The sequence below is a fragment of the Condylostylus longicornis genome, unplaced genomic scaffold (genome assembly GCF_029603195.1).
Source record: "Condylostylus longicornis isolate FDR11 unplaced genomic scaffold, ASM2960319v2 ptg000003l, whole genome shotgun sequence".
In the NCBI taxonomy this organism is placed as follows: Eukaryota; Metazoa; Arthropoda; class Insecta; order Diptera; family Dolichopodidae; genus Condylostylus; species Condylostylus longicornis.
Window position 1 is genome coordinate 300,787 of NW_026577972.1, and position 22,410 is coordinate 323,196.

General features: G+C 26.8%; 1 long non-coding RNA gene across 1 annotated transcript in view; it reads left to right on the forward strand.

Moving 5' to 3' along the window:
* LOC129606818 (uncharacterized) overlaps positions 1-18,020 on the forward strand; it is a 34,329-nt gene extending 16,309 nt beyond the window's left edge. Inside the window, exon 3 of the long non-coding RNA XR_008696775.1 lies at positions 17,789-18,020. This is a non-coding gene — a long non-coding RNA (uncharacterized LOC129606818). The remainder of the gene's footprint in view (positions 1-17,788) is intronic.
* Positions 18,021-22,410: the final 4,390 nt, after the last annotated feature.

Consider the following 22,410-nt stretch of genomic DNA (forward strand, 5'->3'; position numbering starts at 1 on the left):
AACAAAAGAAAAAATTTAATTAATGTAAATTATAAATCTTCATTTTATTTAATAACATAATTAATAAATATAATTATTGACTAAATTAAAATTAAAATTAAATTTTAAACAACAAATAAAATTATTTTCCTGCTCGGTGATATACATAGCTTTCCCGTACGAAATTTATATGTGTACTAAAAAAATGAATAGTTCTCTTTTAAAAAGAAAACTTTGGATACATCACCGTGCTGTTTTTCTTTTGTTTTTAAAATGCATAAAGAAACATATGATTGTAGTTTTACGAATGCATGTGTGCATTCGTAATGTATTTACAATAATAATTTATAAGAACAACAATATATCAATATACATAATAATTAGGGAACGGATTTTTAGGTGCTAAAAAACTGCTTTTAAGAACCTAAATAGGCCGCTTCTTCTTCAAAAATAATAATAAAATGAATCGTGCTGAAAAAAAACTAAATAAATTAATTAAAGGTACAATATAACAAAATTTAACTCAAAAATAATAAACAAAACCTAAAATTAAGACTTATAAAAACCCAAAAGTATCACGAATCAAAAATATAAATTAAAATTAATAGAAATTGTGCAACCAAAATAAAGCTTTAGTTTTGATTGTACAATTTGGTTAAATATCAATTTAAGTTTTGTGACATTATGTAAAATTGCAGTTTATAATAATTACGCAAATTTTCAAACATAAAATGTTGTCGGTTAAATCTCAAAATATATTTGTACATTGAAAACAATCTTTCAACATCAGTTGAGGTCACTGGCGCAAATTTAAATGCCATGTTTTCAGCTTTTGTCTATAAATTTTGAGATGCTGCTCCCAGCAATAATATTCGCAAAATTTTTTAAAATATTGAAATCACTATTTTTTTTAATAATATCGGAGATTTTAACTTTAACTGAAATTGCATGTGACCGAATTGCATGTATTTTTCGAACATCATAAATATTCAGTAATCTTTATTTGAGCATGAAGATACAACACCGAAGTTTCCAAGCAAGTGATTGAAGTCCTAAGAAAATTTGCGTATGGAAATACAAAATCATTTTTCAATTTATTTTAAAAATCTGAATTTGAAAACATGTTTTTTGTTGTTGCAACGACAGCAGTATCTTCTTCTGGTAATTGGCACAACGTATCTTAAATTTTTTTGCAAAGTAGTGAGCATAATATTTTATTGCATCTAATCATGTCTCCCAGCGTGTTATAATAGGTTGGGGTGGAAGTGGTAAATTGGATTCAGTTTCTTTCAGAATTTGTACTCTTGCTGGTGCCTTTGAATTACAATTTTTTTAAACAATGCAATAACACGATCAACGTCTATGTAATCAATGGGCTAAGCACGTTATATGTAAACTTTTTGGGTAATATACGTTGATGGCGGCACTTGCTTTTGCCATATATTGCAGAATCCGATTTTGCAGCACTTTTTCAAAGAGCAAAATTAAATCGCGATTAAAATCGCTGCCCAATATATTCATGGAATCATCAAAAAAATGTACACCCGTATTCTGGTAGGCATTTATTTCTTAAAGTAATTGTGACAGTCAGTGAAATAAAATCAGAGAGAAATTAAAGAATTGGACATTTATTTGACTTAATTTTGAATTGTATTTAGCAAAGTAGCTGGAAAATCGCAAAATAGGTTAAAAAAGTCAAAAAATAATAAAAAAATATATATTTATATTAAATAATATATATTTGTTCATACAAGGAAAATTTGAAGTTATGGTTGATGAAGTAAAAGAAAGCGTAAATATGTAAGTACAATTTGTGAGAATACTGTTATATATTTTCAAAAACTTTCATATCTCACACAACTTCAGTGATTTTTCACTTACTCGTATTTTTCTATGTAATTTTTCTAATTTAAAATATTGTACCAATATAGGTAACACATTTTAAATTTGATGTTTATAAGCCCCTAAATGCCCCTGGTTTTCACAAATATTTGTAGGTTTAAATTGATATATATACATATATATATATATACATATTCTGTTCTCTTTTTTGATGTTTTGTTGTAGGTTTTTTGGTTGTAGTAGCTCTAGAATGTCTTTTCCTTTTTTTTCTTTTCTTAGTTTTATAACTTACTTCCTTTTAAGGATACTTACCAAAAAAAAGTGCATTAGTATTGCCACTTGCAATAAAATTTTATTCTAGTAGATCGAGATAGTATTTTTGATTTTTGTTGATAAATATTGATACCTAATATGTTGTCGGAGTTTTTTGTTTAAATTTATTATTATTATTTAAATACTTCTTTACTAATAAAAGCAACTAATGTTGCTTTATGTTTATAGTCGCTTATATGATGTCGTATGTCTGGACCACCTTATATTATTCTCAGTTATCACACATTCATCCTTTAATATACGGTTGACAGAACTAATATTACATGTGGTCATTCACTTGTCATAGCTAATTTAATTTTTTTTAATAGCCAACCGGAGCGGTTAAATGGAATATTTCTAAAATTTTTTCTATTTGAAAATTCATGAAAACTTCTGTAAATTATATTCAAAATAAACATTAAAAGAGAGAATGCCAAATATCCAATTTTCATAAAAATACATCAATTCATCGTGAAACTGACGAGCCAATATGTACATATGTATCTATATCCAACTAATTAGACGCATGTAACATAAACCTTTTTTTATACCCTGCACTTTCATGAAAGGTATATTAATTTTTTAACGGAGTTTGTTACCACTAAAGGTAGACATCTGCGGTATGAATATGTATTTTATTCTTGCTCAGCGAAAAATTCTGCGTTGATTTATACGTCTTTTGTCCGTCAGTCCGATCGTGCAATAACTCAAAAATGAATAATAAAATCGGTTGTGTCAATTTATTTCTCCATGTATTCTGAAAATTTTAATGGATTTGGTAAGTTCGGTTACCTACCATATTAAGCTTATTTTCCAAAATCTAATTTTAAATATTCGAAAAAAAAATATGGTCAGATTCATGAAAGTCAGATTCATTGGCAGTCGTGTGCCCAATTATAGGTCAAATATATCTGTAAAGGTTCGGTGGAATGGTTTGAGAGGTTCGAGTAATTGCCATACAATAATGAAAATTAATTCTAAATATTTCAAATACAAATTTTTGTATGACTGTTAAGATTCAGGGTTTATATTGACTAAAACTCTTTTACTTTTTTTAACGGAAAAATTAATAAATGGGAAATTCTATAAGAGAGAAAAAGATAGATAGACTGACTGACTCTCTATCGCTAGTCTATTAATTTAAACAACGTTTTCGACTTTACTTACATGTACAAATATATGACTTGAAATTGTGCTTTTCCAAATTCTTCTTTCGATAACAAATAATTGAATTTTGCAATATTTCTCATAACAAAGAAAAAAACGAAATCTCATTATATTTTGGCAATACTCTTCTGTTTTTAATATACAGGCGTATACAGGCACCCAACAAAATAATATAAAAGAGGATATGTGTTGTGTATGAATGTATTTATATTTCCATGACTTGTTTTACACGACACAGAATAATACATATTGGATAGTGTATTGCAGTGATGAGCAAGTAGCTGATGTTTTTTTGCGGCCCGACAAATTTTTTTTTTGCGACTTAAAATTTTTTTTTGCGACTTATCTGATCATGCAATAAAGACGGGGTAGTCTCTTCGGAAGTACGTATCTTTGCGAACAGCTTTTTTCAAAAACGAAAATTATCAAAAACTCAGCCCGAAATCGACTGAATGATGAAAGGTTGAAAAGCTGTTTACGTGTCGCAGTTTCTAATACACCCGCAAATATTTCTAAACATGCCGACAAGAAGCAGTGTCAAATTTTTCATTAAAACTTTTAATACTTATTTTTATTTTTTCTTATTATAATTTTTCAATCACTATTTTTATAATGATATGTTTAAGTTTAAGAAAATAATTATAATATCTAAGATACATTTAATAAACATTTAAAAATAACTACGAAATGCCTTGAAATTACTTATTACTGAAATTAAACTTACTTATTACTGAAACTAGAAAATAAATTTGCTATAACTGCGGCTCGGGAAACGATTGCTTTTTCTCATTTAGTCCAATTTAAAAAAAGGTTGCACATCACTGGTGTATTGAATAATGTAGTGTATTTGCGGCAATAGCTAGTGAAAAAAAACAATAAAAACAATTTGTTACTGTCGCTATGTAGTTTAGTTTTATTTTCTTTTAATTTTTACTGCATGTTTTTGTTTTGCTCTTTAACATTAAATTTGGGATTTTATTTTATTTGTTATCTTATTTATCTTATTTGTTAATATTGTTTCTCTTTATATATAATTACTCTTAAAATCATTAATAATTTTACACAACAAAAAATTATATTTTTGCATGTATGTAAAGGGAAAAAAGCAATTAAATATTTAATAAAAAAATTAAGTATATATGTATTAAAAATTTGTGAAATAGAAAAAAAAACTACAAAGCAATAAATAAGAGCAATGAATAAAAATTCCTAAAAATAAGTTTTTTAACAAACTTGTGTGTGTGTGTAGGTTGAACAAAATAGAAAATTTGTGGCGTACCGCACGCGCAAATATTTAAAGAAGTAAAAATAAATACAAAAAAAATATACTTGAAAATGGAAAAATTTTGTAAAATTGAAAAAGAATAAATAATAATGTGAGTTTAATAAATGTGAAATTCAAAAAAAAAAATTTATAATAGAAAAAATATTTCTTTTGGTATTTTTGTTTAGCGGATCAAAAATAAAATCAAAACAATAAAAATTCACTTTCAATAATTTTTTCGCTTTCTTTCTCTTTCTCTCTCGAACACTTCATTCATACAAAACAACAAATTACTAAGCCTTAATTCAAATCATAAGTATAATACCACACAACTATAAATTTTTAATAACTACCAAATAAATAAGTAGCTTACATAATTTTTTTTTTGTTATTTACTACAATATGTGTGTGGTTAGGTGATACCTACAATATGGTGTGATACATTAAAAATTTTGCAATAATAGTTTAATTTTTATAATTTTTAAAAAAGAATAAAAAAATTTCAATATAATAAGAGAAAATATTAATTAAGTTTTTTTTTTATAAAAAATTAAGTTATTAAATAATTAAAATAACTACAAAAAAAAACAGCAAAGGAAAAAGTGAGTTTAAAAATTCCATTTATTTTTGTTTTTTTTTTCTTTAATTTTGATTAGTATTTAAAAAAGTTTGTTGAAAAAAAACAAGAGTAAAATTAAAAAATGAAAAAAATGTACATAGAATTTTTTTTGGTTCTTTTACTGCTTCTCTAAGTAGTCGCGACGACGACGACACGACTGCGTTTTAAAATGAATGAAGTTAGAAAAAAAAAATATAATAATTGTGTTATACAAACAAGTTTCATTCTGTCTTACACAAAACAACCAATTCTTTGTGGTCAACTTCATAATATAGTGTTTTTGTGTTTTGTCGTGTGGTTGAATAATTTTTTTTTGCATAGGTATGAATTCTCTTCTGTGTGCTCTGCTGTTTTTTTGTGTGATTTTTCAATATTTCAATAAATTTGCATTGTGTAGCTGTGGTCAGGGTTGCCACTGTAAAAAATATTTGTAAACCACTTGAATAGAAAAAATAAACCAATTTAAGAAAAAAAAAACATTTTTTAGTCATTTTTAGTTTTTATTAACATAAATGAAGGTACAACATATTAGCATTATTAACATGTACACGAGTATAATAAAATGAACATTCATTTATAAATCATAATAGAAGTAAGGAATAAATAGAACACAAGGAATTCATTTTATCACATTTCATTTTTCAAAATCGCAATATATGTATGTATTATAATGAAGCGTTTTTATATTATGCTACAATTATACATTTGTATTTGCGTTTTTAATTCAAATCAAATACGTAATGTTTTTCATTGCTTTTTATTAAATTTAGCTCTTTTGCCAACTCGTAATCTATTTCTTAATTTGATTTTTATTAAGGCCACATCTAAAAATTTTCTTTCAGCAGCAGCTGAACTATTTGGTCATGACAAAAAGGTATAAATAAAATTAGTCTGATTCCTAAAATAATATTCGTCTAATCCATTTTTTTATATTGCTAACATTTTCCCAAAATGCATATTTTAGCAAGAATTTGTTGGCTATATTTCAGTTATGCAAATTCATAATAGCTTTCGTTTTGAAAATTGGCGAAAAGTTGATCATGAAATATATGTACGAGTACTGATGTATTTAAAAATTTCAAATTGGGAAATTGTTTCGATTTTCTATTTCCAAAATAGAAAATATTTTAATTTTGGTACAAATCTACTAAAGCGGCAACCCTGACTGTGGTTTATTTTATGTTGTTTTCTCTTTCTCTTTTCTGTTTTTTGAAAACAATTTTATTTTTTCTCTTCATCATCATGTCATCATTATAATGACGACTACACACTGCCTGCTTCAGACGCTACTCTTACACATTCATTTACACATTGCAATAATTTAGGAAAAAATTCTGAGAGGCAAAAATTTATTTTTATTTTTTTTAAAAAAAAAAATGAGAGAGTCCTGCTCTAATAGTGATATCTTTTCTGTCTGCCTTTCTATTTGGTTCTCTCATATTAAAATATAAATTTTAATTTTTTTTATATTGGTAAAATATAATGAAAATAAAGTATGATAGGAGACCGTATTATGTATTTATGTATAGAGGGGGAAAAAAACTTGAAACTTTTATTTCATTATTTTTTTTGCTCTTCTTTAATTTTGTGAGAAAAAAGAAACAATTTATTAATTTAAAACATTAATTTTAATATAAAAAATAAAATAATGAACTTTCAAACAATATTTTACTACTAATTTTGAATTATATTCTTAATAAAACAAGCTTCATTTAAGGGCGTTTTTTAAATGTACCGTTAGTTTATTGAATTTATTGTACTTAAAGCAACATTTCCGATTGCACTTTGAATGTAAGTTTCTACTTTACGCACATTACTATATAGTGTACAATAGAAATGAGAGTGTTAAAAAGTTTCTTATGATTTGTGTTAAGATCATGAGGAAATGCCCGTCCGTTGGTCTCTATCCTCCATATACTAAATCGAAAACTCGTGACTGATTTATTATTAAAATCTCAGTCTATTAAATGTGAAATAATGTCATCAGATCTGTTGATGCATCCTTTAACACTGACCTCAAACCCCGGTATTTTTTTATGATTTCAACTTTCTGTTAATAAAAATATAATGTATATCGTATTTATGTAGGCTAGGGAAATATGCACATACATACATAGATATATAGAAATGTTCATAAAAAAATCTGGTAATATTTTTTTTTAAACATATTTTATTTTTGATTTAAAACGTACATATACATAAATATTTTTATTTGTTGTATTTCAATACATTTCCTATGTGTAAATATGTCTCTATTCATACTGAAAAATAAAAAAAAATACATAAGTATAATTTTAAAATGGCGGCGGTTCTATTAAAATTTTTGTTGTATAACAAAAATGTTAAGAAAAGGTAGCAGTAAACAATGGTTCCCATATGTATATTAACCTTACATATATATTATAACAATATGTATATATATAATATAACATAATTATATATGGTTTTGCACTTTACTTTACACTACTACACAAAATCAAAAAGCTAAGAAATAACCGAAATTAAATATCTATTTTATATGATATTTACTTTAAATATTAGCAGGCGTGGACATTAAGAGATTCGCGAGAGAAGGAACATATAAGAATAAAAGAAAAGACTACATAATTACCCATGTTAACAGTAAATTAAAATTTTATTCAATAAAACTGAATTTTCATTTTTAATTATTCTTTTGCTCTTCACGTAAAATAGTTCCATTAATTTTTAAACAATTTCATTTCATTGGAAAATTTTTCTCTTGTTTTCATATTATTTTAATCAAAGTATATGTATCTATCAAGAAGTAGTTCGACACGTTCCATTCCGTTCTTTTTCGTTTGCTTGCCACTTCCAAAATCTTAAAATATTCTATTTTTATTTAGAAAGAAACAAGATGTGTAGGCAAGAAAGAAACAAAATATTGTAAACAAACGAGTGTGTCAAAAACATAGAACTGAAATAAAATTAAATTAAGTTAGTTAAAAATTTGGTTATTTTTATTTTGATAAGAAAATTTGTTTTTCATATTTTATTTTTCATTTCATAAAAGTTAGGTAAAAACAAATGAAAGCAATGTATGAAAGCAATAGTTATAAATTTAAAATTTCATACTTCGTTATACAGTACATACCTATTCAAGGTATGTATGTACCCCGTTTATATGGTTACTTTAAGCTTATTATTATGTTTATATAAACGTTACTTGACTTGAAGCCGGCGTTACTCTAGTCGCTCACTTGATATGAAATGTTAATAATGATTTGAAATTTAATAGCTAAACGCAGTTTTTGGGTTTTTAAGCTTACATAGTAAAAACGCAGCTTGAGTATCGAGCTGATTTCATGTCAAGTACTCTTTCACCTCAAGTCGCAATCTAGATGAGGTATACAAATAAAGCAATTTATAAAAAAAATGTGTATAATATTTGTTTTAAATTTTTAAAGACAAAATTGAAATAAAAATAAAAAATTCATAATTTATATTTAGTACAATCAATGTAATGACAATTACTAACTGAAAATTTTAAGATTTTTTTTAATATTATTTGTCTTTTTCAAATTGTATACATGTAAATTATAATATTTTTTCTTTATTTTAATAGTCAAATTTTGTTTTTAAATCACTTCGTTTTTATAATATGGATACACCATTTCCGCCACCTTGTATTGAAATAAACTACAGAAATGAAACTCCCGCTTTCAAAATTCTTAATATTTTTTCCTACACTTTATATACGAAAAAATAAATAACTCCCGCTTTTAAAAATACATTATAAAAAACAGATGGACATATACTGCGTACTCTTTCCCTCTCCCTAAAATTCTTATGTGCATAAAAATGAAAATAAGAAGGTATTCTGCTTAACTCTTTTAGCTAAGGGAATTTTTTATATAGAAATATTGATGAGTGATTGTACTAGTGTGATGTAAACGGAGAGTCAAACTACTTCTTCGACAGATATACTTTGATTTTAATTTGATATATGAATTTGTATACCAAATTATATCTACTTAAGAAGTAGTTCGACTCGTTCCATTCCGTTAGTTTTCGTTTGCTTGCCACTTCCAAATTCTCAAAATATTTCATTTTTGTTAAGAAATAGATGGTAAAAAGAGTTATGTAGGCAAGAATGAAACAAAATATTGTAAAAAAACAAGTGTATCAAAAACATCGAATTGAAATAAAATTAAATTAAGTTACGTAAAAATTTTGTTATTTTTATTTTGATAACATCAAAATTTATTTTTCATTTTATAAAAGGAAGTAAAATTATTCGAATGTAAGAAAGTAATAGATATATGTACATATGTAAATTTAAAATTTCATTTTTTGTTTTATAGTATATATGAAAGGTAGATACACAGTATAATGTAGTAATATGTATATACCCCGTTTATGTGGATGCTTCAAGCTTATTATTATGTCTATATAAAAGTTACTTGACTTAAAGCCGGCTTCATTCAAGTCGCTCACTTGATATGAAATGTTAATAATGATTTGAAATTTAATAGCTAAACGTAGTTTTCGGGCTTTTAAGCTGACATAAAACGCAGCTTAAGGTTCGAGCTGATTTCACATCAAATACTCAAGCCGCAGTATAGACGAGATATAGAAATAAAGCAATTTATAAAGAAAAAAATTCGTATTTAATGAGCATACGTGTGTATGTATATTCATAAGAAGTATTTGTTTTAAATTTTCAAAGACCAGATTAATATAAAAAAAAAATTTAATTTATATCAATAACTGCAATGACTTATTGAATTACTAATTACAAATTAAAAAAAGTTTTTTTAATATGATTTGTCTTTTAATTTTTTTTTATTTTTTGTATTTATACATATGTGTACCTACATATAAATTATAATAATTTTTTTTAAAACGCTTCATTTTTATAATATGGATACACTATTTTTACCACCTTGTGCTGGAATAAATTATAGGAATGTTTTTGTGCGCTTTTAAAAATATATAATGGAAAAGTAGGTAGACATATATTGCGTACTCTTCCTCTCTTCCAAAAATTTGTATGTGTATAAAAATTAAAATAAGAAGGTATACTGCTTAACTCTTTTTGCTGAGGGAATATTTTGTTTAAAAAAATTAGAGAATGATTGCATTAGTGTAATGTAAACGAAGAGTCGATGTACTTTTTAGATAGATATACTTTGTGTGAGAGTCACAAGCAGTGTTCCCACTCGGTAAAAACAAAATGTATCCAATTTCGAGAAAAAAATGTATCCAAAATGTATCCAACCTCTTAAAATAGCATTATTATACTAAGTCGTCTTATTTTGTACAAATTAACCCCTAATTAATATTAATTTTTTTTATTCCACAATATGAGTTTTGTTATTTATAGTAAATTCTTTAAGAAAGCACATACAACTTTTATTACATTTTAAATGTAAAAGTTAAGGAAAGAGAAAACATATGTTTATGTTCTGTGGTTGTTGAACTACTATGCGGTAAAGACGATTCACCATGAAAACGGACAAATTTCAAAAAATATGTACAGCCAATGCATTTTCTATAACACCTAGCTTACACTAAAATATTTCTGGTATGTTCTTGTATAAATGTTAGATTTGAATACAAGAATAGGCGGGTTAATAAAGTATGTTTTTTACTTTCTTCTAAAAAATTCGGAAACCTGCTTAGAAAAGCCAGCAAATAATATTTTTTGAAAATAAATCAACAATCACGATTAAATATTAGCAGCATTTTAACTGTTTTGTAATATTTATTTAGTGTTTGTAAGGAAAATGTAGCCATATTTCAGCAAAATTTTCAAATGTAGCCAATTTCGGAATTTTAGCAGATTGGAGTATCTTTGTATCCAAGCTCAAATTTAGAGCAAAAATGTATCCAAATGGATACAATTGTATCCAAGTGGGAACGCTGGTCACAAGAAACATTCAAAAATTTATCAAAAAAAAAAAAATTGAAAAATATTTCAATCGGAATACTTCGAAAACATAAAACATTAAGAATTGTTTTTGTAATTTTTTCCGATTGCAAAATTTCGGGAAATAGTTTCAGTTTGATAGCCTGATAGATAAAAAAAGTGTATCTATTCAAGAAGTTCGACTCGTTCCATTCCGTTAGTTTTCGTTTGTTTGCCACTTCCAAATTCTCAAAATATTCCATTTTTATTTAGAAATAGATGGTAATAAGAGTTATTAGGCAAGATTATGTAGGCAATAAAGAAACAAAATAAACAAACGAGTGTGTGAAAAACATCGAACTGAAATAAAACTAAATTAAGTTTTTGGCATTTTTATTTTGATAACAAAATTTGTTTTTCATTTCATAAAAGCTAGGTAAGAAAATTCGAAAGTATGAAGCAATAGATATGACTTTAAAATTGCATGCATTGTTGTATTGTATATGCAATTGCATGTACATGGTACAGTAGATACACAGCATTATGTAGTGATATAGAAATAAAGCAACTAATTCATACTTTATGAAATAATGTGTTTTAAATTTATAAAGACAAGATTGAAAAAAAAATAAATATATATTTTTATAAATTTATATCAAATATATATAATATAAATATATATTTATATATTAATGATATAAATATATATATTATGGATATAATATATATTGATTATATTAATAACTTCAAATTTAAAATTTTTTAATATTTTTCGTCTTTTTAAATTTTATTTTCGTTATATTTTTATTTTAACACTCAAATATTTTTTTTTAATCGCTTCGCTTTTATAATACGGATACACCATTCCTGCCACCTTGTACTGAAATGAAACTCCCGCTTTTAAAATTCTTAATATTTTTTCCTATATATAAATAAGAAACTCCCGCTTTTAAAAACACATTATAAAAAACAGATAGACATCTATTGCGTACTCTTTCCTTCTCCCAAAAATTCTTATGTGTATAAAAATGAAAATAAGAAAGTATACTGCTTAACTCTTTTAGCTAAACAATTTTTTGTACACAAATATTGGTGAGTGATTGCATTAGTGTGATGTAAACGGAGAACCGAACTAGTTCTTGGGTAAATATACTTTGGATAAAATGAGCTTTATAATAAATTCATGCACAATTGTGATGCATTTAGCTTTGCAATTTCTTTACCTTTTTTAATTAATTGAAATTTCCCTAAAGAGCAATTTATTTTACCTAAATTGCTGCATATACCGTGACCTCAATAATGTTTTATAAAAAGTTTAAGTACGGTATTAATACGGTTGTCTCAAAGCTTTCAATACCTTTACATTGTAAAAAAACTGCTAAAGCTTTTGATACATTTTGGAATACAATTTTTACAATATTATTATATACTTTGACGTTTGTTTGAAAAGTTTAATTTAAAGTTCTATGCAAATGTTAATTTTTAACAAACGTTACCAAATCATTAAAAACATAGCATTTGAATGCTGCATTTTAAGAAAAAACTTAATAACTAGCACTTCATTGCTGAAAATATATACTTGTTTTTTTAATTGGTTATTTTTGGCTACATTTTATGACATGTATAAGAAAAGCGTGCTCAATATACAATGTCAAGAGCTTTTACTAAACTTTTTGGAATGTGATACTTTATAAAGTTTACGTTGTAAGCGCATTATTGAAGTCACGGATACTTAATTATGTACATAGTTACCATAATTTTCTATATTTAAGTTTTTTTTGGTGTGTGTTTCATTCTTTTTAACCGATCGCATTGCATACAATAAGGGAGGTTATGTGATGGCAACAAATTTTGCACATGGAGTTTTCGGTGGGAACGCACTTTTCTATATTAGGGAAGCGTAAATAAATTATTTTTAGAGAGGTGTCGGTCTGTAGCAGATGGACCTACTGTCTGTGTATGCACGCGTGTATCTTAAGTTTGGCTGAACCGATTTTGATGGAATTTGTTTGTTATATGTAAGTTTGTTTTGGCTATGTCACGGATTGATCAACTTTTGCGTTATATCAAGCCTCGGGAGCAAGACATTTTAGTGGCCTGTTTTTGACCATTTTGAAGAAAATATTCCACCGATTCATATATGAGCTTCATTTGACCGTACACGGAACATCTTAGCTTTTGTAAGAAATCAGGTGTCAGAGCATATATACATTTTTGCGTACGTAAAGAGAAATAATAAGCCAATTTCATTGGAATTTAATATTTCAATTCCAAATGTTAAAACAATGAATCTATATTATTGATTTTAAGTGCTGTAATTATCAACTATTACTACTTTTTGATTAAAACATGCACTCTAAAAAGCAGTTGACATTTTAAAAACCGTTATTTTGGTAAAAAACCAAATTTTAAGCTTTTTATTAAAATACAATAAATTATAAAGAAATTGTTATTGTTGAATTGGAACCCTTTTCTACAAATAAACTTTTCAGAGGTGCTCTGAGCAAAATTGAACCGAATACTGTTGAACTACTCAAAGGAGCTGTTCGATAGAAAGTAGCCAAAATTGAGTTTGAACTTTGAAGTTTCAAAAATGTCGAACAGAATTATCCAGTTGGAGAAAAATAAAAGAATAAATGAAGGGAGAAATTGGATTTTTTCCAAAGTTCGAATGCCAGGTATTCCAAAAGTAGAGAACCTAACCTGTCATCAGACCTATCAATAGTGGGGGATTTTAGACCAACCTAAAACGCACCTACATGGTCATAAGTTCCTAAAACTAGTCAAACTGACTAACCATTAGTTTTTCTCTATCGTGCTTTTGTGTCTATATTCCGTGTAGGAAGGTACGGAAGTTCTGTCACAGCACTTTAGGCTCATTCGAGAGGTATCGTTCGATTCAGTTTTTTTCTTTTGTCCAAACCCTCTTCTTTATAAGTCATGAGGCCTCGACATTTACATGTTTGTCGGGACAGATCCCTATAAATATGACTATTTCGCAAATATCAGGGAGCACTCAACAAATTACAACGGACCTTGTTCATGAAGTTTGTATTTGTTGGTGTGTGTGTGTTTTGGATTGAAACTTTAGCATCATTCAAACTCAATTGTGGCGTGTTCACTAAATTTTTGTTTGTGAAATTCACGTGCACAGATTTACTTTCATTTAGACTTATTTTCCTTGATTTGTCCATTTACTTATATTATTATTTGCTTCCTGTAAGTTTTTGTCCATTCTTCAGCATTTGATTCCACTGCCAATATTGCTGTATCGTGTAGCCAAAGTTGCACTCCCGAAATCTGGCAAATCGCTTGGATAAAGCACGTATAATATAGGATCAGAATACTGCCTTGAGGCATACCACCCCTTATTTCCCTAATCGTGCTCGTGCTCGTCGTCTTGTTTGGTTTGGAAAAACCTGTTAGATAAATTTGTTTCAAGTAACTCCACGAATTGCAAAGGTATCAATTTCTTGAGTTCGATAAGTTTCGTCGTGCCAAAACTTCATCGAACGAGGCGGTCACGTCCAGATATGTTGTCGAACGTATTTGATTTTCTTCTAACGGCTTTTCCACAATATTTGAAAAGTTTTGATATCATTGGTAGTACAGAGAAATCGGTTTATATGCATTTGCCTCATAAAAGTATTTCCGTGGTTTGTGCTATCATAATAGCTTCCGCTACTTTCGAAGCACTAGGAACATACATCAGATTAACTGCTGCATTTATCATCTTTTTCGATAAGCAAGCTGATGCTACGTCTATTTAATGATTGCTCTTATGTTATTTAATGATTGCTCTTAGTCGTACGAACGTATGTTAGAAGGGTATACTAAATTTGCCTTACCGTTTGTAACGCTAAGAAATAACGGTCTTAGATATACACTCAAGTGTATGTTTTCGATCAGCGTCAAATTTTGAGTTTATTTAGGTTTGTCTGTCCGTCCGCCCGTCCGTCCCAACGATAACTCAAAAACTAATTGAGCTAAGTTCACCAAATTTTCACAAATGATTTATTGTAGCAAGTGCCAGAACCCTATTTAAATTGGACATAATCGGGGTACCGGTTCGGGTAGCTGCCATACAATTTCAAAATTTAGTTGGCTATATCTCAGAAACTCTAAAAGTTGTGATATTGAAATTTCACAGAAACGAATATATTAGTAGGGCCAATGTGTCTCATAAAAGTTGTTGAAATTACTTGGCTCCTTCTGGTACCTGCCATACAACTTCAAAAGTTATTTGGCTATATCTCAGAAACTATAAAAGCTGTGGTATTGAAATTTCACACAAGCAAATATGTTAGTGCGCCGATGTGCTTGATAAAATTTGTTAAAATTTCTTGGCTCTTTCTGGTAGCTGCCCTACAACTTCAATAGTAGTTTGGCACACACAGTATTTTGAAAAACACATAGTAAATTAATATGGTAATACGGCAACTTAAAGTCATAGTCTGTCCCACAGTCAGTTATGGCATCTTTATTCGCACATAGCATAACAAATTCGTACGGGTATCACAGAGTTGACAAGGTCAACTCTATATTTTTCTCTATCTTTAATTTGACAATGTTTTTAATATGTTTGGTATTCATTAGGCTTTTTCATAAACACAATACTGCAAAACAATAATGTGATACATACGCAATATATTTTTGACAGTTGTATAAAAACTTTTGCTATTTTGAATTTACGGTATTGTGATCATGAACAAAGAATGTCCTTAACAAACAAAAATTTATTCTAGTAATTCTCTAAATAAATAAATTTAAATAAATTTTAACACACGTTATAAGAAATTTTATTGAAATTATGTTTTCTTACCTAAATCGACTTTCAATCGGACTCAGAGATTTTAAAAATGTAAAACCAAACTGTGATAGGTTGGAAATGTTTATGAACAAACTTGATTAGCAATATTTGTTTATGAAAATCGCAATATACTGTGATTATGAAAAGGCCTATTATGTATGTACATATATATATTGCCTAGATTAGGTAAAATACAATGGTGCTGTATATGAATTTTTCCAACAAACGCCCGATTTTTTTTTGTCGTTGTATAAATAAACGTTTATATAATTTTGCTTGAAAAGAATTATATAAGCGTGTAATAAACAGTGTTGGGAGCTAGTTTTTCTGAATAACTGCAATCTGAAGCCATTCAAATTTCTCAAACAACAGTATGCACCAGCCTATTCGCATTAGCTCCTTTTAGCTTTTGAAATTATTCGCGTTGCTCTATTCTGCAGTTTTTGTAATTCATTTTTTCGCATGTACTATAGAGATGTACTGTAGAGAGGATAATCTACATAATCTAAATCTTTTAAGTATTGAGTGAAATTCTAGGTTATGTCCTAGAAGCATAGATTCTAGGTAACGTTTTCTGTAAGCAAGCGAATTATAATATGTTTTCTAGTACGATTGTGAAGAGCGGCGGCGAAAGTGGGCAAACCTATTTGACTTCTAATTGAGTGGTGAATTTGTATCTCTATGTAAAACCGCGAGCTAGGCTTCTTCTTACACAGCTCGAATTTTGCGGATTATTTTATCTGAGATTCTGCTGCCTTTTAGTGCTTTCTATATTGCATTTCGCTTAATTGTGTCGAAAGCCTTTTTGAACTCGATGAAGAGCATGTATAGTGTGGTTCTATCTCTTAATCTTTCTCGTAGATTATATCCTCCAATATTCCTCTTAGGCGTATTGTATCTTCTAATTTTTCTCCTACCAAATTCAATATATTTTTCTAACTGGCAACAATACTACTTTTTTACATATTTTTTTCAAAAATCTTCTGTTTTATCATTTTTAGCCTTTTCCACTGGCATTATAATTAATTGTTTCCAACATTCAGGAAAATTTTTACTAATAACGGTAGTATTAGCATTACAATTATGGTAGCATTAAAATTATTTTTACTGTTCATTTCCCTTATACTTCTTTCTAATTTTTTAATGCTATTTTCTTGAAATACAAAATTATTACGTATAGCTAAATAACATTATCAATATAGTTTGTAACAGGAATTTAGATATTAATTTTCTGTATGCTTTCTATAAGATATTTAATCAGTGAATTAAGAACTTCTTCTTTTTTAGACTTTACAAAGTCAGCCCCAGAACCCCTCCGTGCCAGCCCATCTTCAACCTTATTGCCCAAATGTCCACTGTGGCCCGGTATCTTATTAAGCGTGACTCTGTTTGCTGATGCCAATTCCACAATATGTAGAATATGTGGAGGTGCAGTGTTGGCAATCCAATCATTACCTCCAATGCAGCGACGGGAGTGACCGTATTTCCCGGGTCGCTCTCAGACAGGCCAACCACTGTAGCTTTTACAGCTTCGCCCGCACACACGCCTGCTGATCCCTACGACACCACACAATCGATGCGTAGGTAACGATGGACATAGCAATGGCTGTATATACTCACAGTGCTATCTAGGATTTATAATCCAATACTTGTGAACGTATACCAAATAGAATCGAATAAGAAGCGAGACGCAAAAGATTTGAATGTACTTAGTGTCTACAGAGTTAGGTGACTCCAATTTGCAAAATGAAATCGGTTCGTCAGTTTATCGAAAAAAGTTAGGAGTGCCTTCTTTATACATATACGTTATATGCATATATACTTTTTGACAATTGATTTTTTTTTATTTTCTATTTAATTTTATATTATAAATTAATAATTGAATATATAATTAATTTTTTTTTTGTGTTTTTTGTACATTTTCAGCTCTCAAATTATGTCTCTTGCTTAATATCACATCAAACAATATATATATATATCTATATACATACATAATTGATAAATTATTATTCTCCCATCTTATTGAGATTCTCTCATCATATATATATATATATATATATATAAGAAATTGAAGAAGCGGAAAGAAGCAAAAAAGAAGAAAAGCTAAACAAAAAGTTATTTATTCAAAACCTTTTTTTTTTTTAAATTTTTTTTTTTTTGCAAACTCAAAACAAAAAATTATTAAAAAAAAAAATTACGCTTGGACTTATCTATATATATTCAAATATATTAAAAATGTGAATACCTAAATGATTTTATTGGATAATAAATTTAAAAATAAATGACTGAAAATAAAGAATTATTTTAATAACAATAAAATACAAATAAGAAGAAGAATTTCAAAATAAACATTGTTTTTTTTTTTTTATTAATTTTCATTTGTAAAAATTTAATCATAATATTATAATTAGTTGTAATCGAAAAAAAAAAATGATATTTATAATTGTAAAATAAAATAAAAAAAATTTTTTTTCTGTTTATTTTTTTATACTTAAATAAATGCAAATATTTAAAATTATTTGAATTTTTTAAAATTTAATAAAAAAGTACCATTAATTTTTAAAAAGAAAATTATTTAAATAAATTATATAATTGAAATTATTAAAAAAATACAAAAAAACAAACAAACTTTAATTATGCCCAAATATTTTTTTTTAAATTTTATTTTTTAATTATTAAAAATTTATATGTTAAAATATTACAAAAATTTAATATAAAAAAGACAAACAAAGTGTTATGTGAATTTTGGTTTTTAAAACAAAAGAGAAACAAAAAAACCTTATAAATATTATATATTAAAAAAAAACCAAAATTAAATAAAAAAACCGTGTGTGTTTAAAACAAAAAAAAAAACGCTGATAAATCACGCAAAAATTGTAAAAAATAACAAATTTATTTAAAATTAATACTATATATATACATATATATATATACGTATGTTCATATATAAATATATACAATAAAAAAAATTAATAAAAAAAAAAAAAGTGATAAAAAAATTCGAAAGCCAATAAATGTAATAGTTGTGATAAAAATTATCAACATAGAATTAAAAAAAAAAAAAACAAAATAAACAAATAGAAAAAAAAATAAATTAAAAGTAAAATCAAATAAAAAACAAAAAAAAAATATTTTTGTAATATAAATTTTTTTTTTTCAAATTTTTCGATATAAGATCAGAGAGATAATCGAACAAAGAAACTGTGGGAATTTATGATGAATTCCTTATAGGGTACTTCATTTTTGTTCTGCTACATATATCGCAAATATACAAAGTTTATAGATAGAAATCATTATATACGTATTATGCATAATACATTTTCAAATCTGCAAATTCCAAAGTTTAATGTTTATATAATGTGTAGTAAAATCTGTCAGATATAATGAGTTATTTAGCTTAAATTTTTGTTTAGTCCACTACGCAGCTGGTGTGAACAGTATTAACGAAGCGCTTAATTTTTTTACATTGCCGCACAGCTAGATTTATGACAGTAACGTAAATACACAAGAAAAAAAAAAAACAGTACAAAACAAATAATTTTTTTTTTTTAGTAAATTGAATTTATGAAAAGACTGTTGTGAGTGTTAAAAAAGCATTAATTGCACTCAATCAACATCTCCGAATGAGTGTTAGAGACTTCGAAGCATTGAAACATATAATAAAAAAAAATTTTTATAAAATTATCAGACGATACAAAAAAAAAAAGGCACTTACTTTTACTGTATTTTCAACATTCAGGGTTAGCAGCATAATAATGCCATTGAAATGTTATTTTGTTGTTGTATCCGCACTTCACACATATATTGCATATTACATACAATATTTTAAATCTATACTATATGATTACAAGAAATTGGGTTCGTTCCAGATAGCAAAATGGCACATTTATGCTAATTAGGGTGCAGTGGACCTACTGCACTGGCCACTTCAACTTGTCAATCAACCGGGCTCATTTTAATACTAGTACTGGTCACGTCAACTGACTAACCAACCGGGTTCACTTTAGTACTAGTTGGGGTGCGGTGGACCTACTGCACTGGCAACGTCAACTGCCCAACCAACTGGGTTCACTGTAGTAGTACTGGTTTTTTCACCAAACATTTTCCAGTGAAAAATCACTTTCACAAACTGAAAAAATCGGACTCTCTTTTGTGTACATTCTGCCGGTGTTCATTCTCAAACCATACGTTTGAGTGGGGTCTTCTCAGTGTTGGGGAGTTCGCGTCCAATCCCCTGATTGATATCTCCTCGTATTTACTTGGAACAAGTGTATTATAAGTGGGATATGAGAGAGCAAATACAAACTATGGTTGGCTGTGCTATTTGGAGGGTAGGAATTCCTTTGCCTATAATCTATATCTAAATTGTAAGTTAAATATAGTAGTGGTTTAGTTATAACGCATATATGTATCTACACAATTGAAGTCACGGGTACGCAGTATAAATCGTATTTTATCTGCAGTTTTATACTACACATTTCTATAATAATTCGTTTTGTTTCTTCACAGGTCTGTTTGATGTTCGTCTAAATAAAAAAACAAAAACAATTTCTAAATTAAACAATTAGATTTTAATTGATTGTATTTTGCTTTAGAATAAAATTTTCTGGTATCTCTACATACGAAGTTATTTTTTTCGACATGCGAAATTATTTTTTTTTAATTCGATTCTCTGATCATATATACACGTATATTAAGTATATAATAAAAATATTGAATTCAAATATAAAAAAGTTAAAACGTTTTAAATAAGAAATTTAAAAAAAATTTTTAAAAATATTTCCCTATATGTTGTTTGTCAAACATTTTATACTTGTACACTTATTTCTTTTAGATTTTTTATATAAAAATTTCATTTATTTGATATACAGATATACTTCGTAAAACACGGATTTCTACAACACGTTTTCAGTATAATGTGGTTTAAAAAGAAACATTGTGTTTCAGTAAAATTGTAAATATTTGGATTTGGCAGCCACAATTTTTGCATCTATATTTATTTTTAAGGTTGAACTCCCTCAAATATATATGTATTCTATGTATTAAAGTTAAATTTTCTATAACACAAATTATTTAACGCCAAAATTTCTTGGAACGCGTTATATATGAGGGAAACCCGTTATATATGTACATATAAATATATATATATAACGTAAAACTTGTCGCGTATTAACTTTTTATATTTGAATTCTTTTTTAAAACATAAAATTATTATTAATTATTAGATTCTGTTTAATCACGTGCATACATACATATTTATATATCAAAACTTTTCAAAACTTTTCCATAAAAACGATGAATTTCATCGAATTGAAACATTTGAAAGATTATAACTTTTGCTCCTCTTTATTTCTACGAGTTTATATAACTCGGAACTACATATGTATGTATATCGAATTTCTATAAACACAAAAAAATAAACATATATGTACAATAAGTCACATAATTATTTGTGAAATGAAAAAAATTGATTATTTGGAGTTTACTGTTATTTTAAACACAGTAAACTTTGATTTGTTAAATTTTTCTTCAATATTATCAAAAATATTTCAAAAAAGCTTCAAAAAATCAAAAATTATTATATCAAGATTTAGTATGGTTTACCCTTGCCTTCAATAACATCGTTTAACCTTTTTTTCAGTTCGACGCAATCAGTTTGGCAAGGTTATATTTCTCTGGTATTTTCGACTATTCCTCTTATATATATTGCTTCAGCTCGTTTAGGATTTTCGGGTTGTTTTTACCCATATGCTTTTTTAAATATGCCCATGAATTTTCAATTTGGTTTAAGTCGGGGCTTTGAGGGTAAAATTTATATATTTTATCATTAGCATCCGTTAAGCCAAATAGTGTATCACTGTTTACTGGTATTGATCCATCGTATATTGAAAAAATTTGATGTCGATATACATATCTTGTATTTAATAGGTTTATAATAAAGTGATCAAGACTTGCAATTGCAAATAATTTTTTTACAAACTGATTGCAAATTTTTAACGCAGTTTTATTAAATTAAGACTTAAATTAACGCAATAGTATAGTTGGTTAGATGTGCGGGCGCAATGATTTTAAAATCAAGTAATTGCTAAACTAGATTTAAATTTTACAAAACATGAAGTTTAATAAACTATATACATTTTTTCCCCCCATTCATACATGTATGAATAAGATTAATATTTCGGTAATGTTATGTGCACGTGTGTATGTAAATATAATATTAAATTTTTTTTTATAATATTGTTTTTATATAACAAATAAACTAATTATTTTGTGTTTTTATTTTTTTATTCACAGATAAATTTAAAAAAATTAACAGTTATTTAATCATTATATAATAGAAAAATTAAGAAAATTTAAAATCAAAAAATATCATTTAACAAAAAAAAAAAACAAAATACATTAATATTTAAGTTATATAAAATTAAAAATTAAATAAAACAAAATAATAACTAATTATTTAAAATTATAACTGTACATTATATACATGTTATATATATATATATATATATACATATATAAATATATATAAGAAAACAATAACAAAAAAA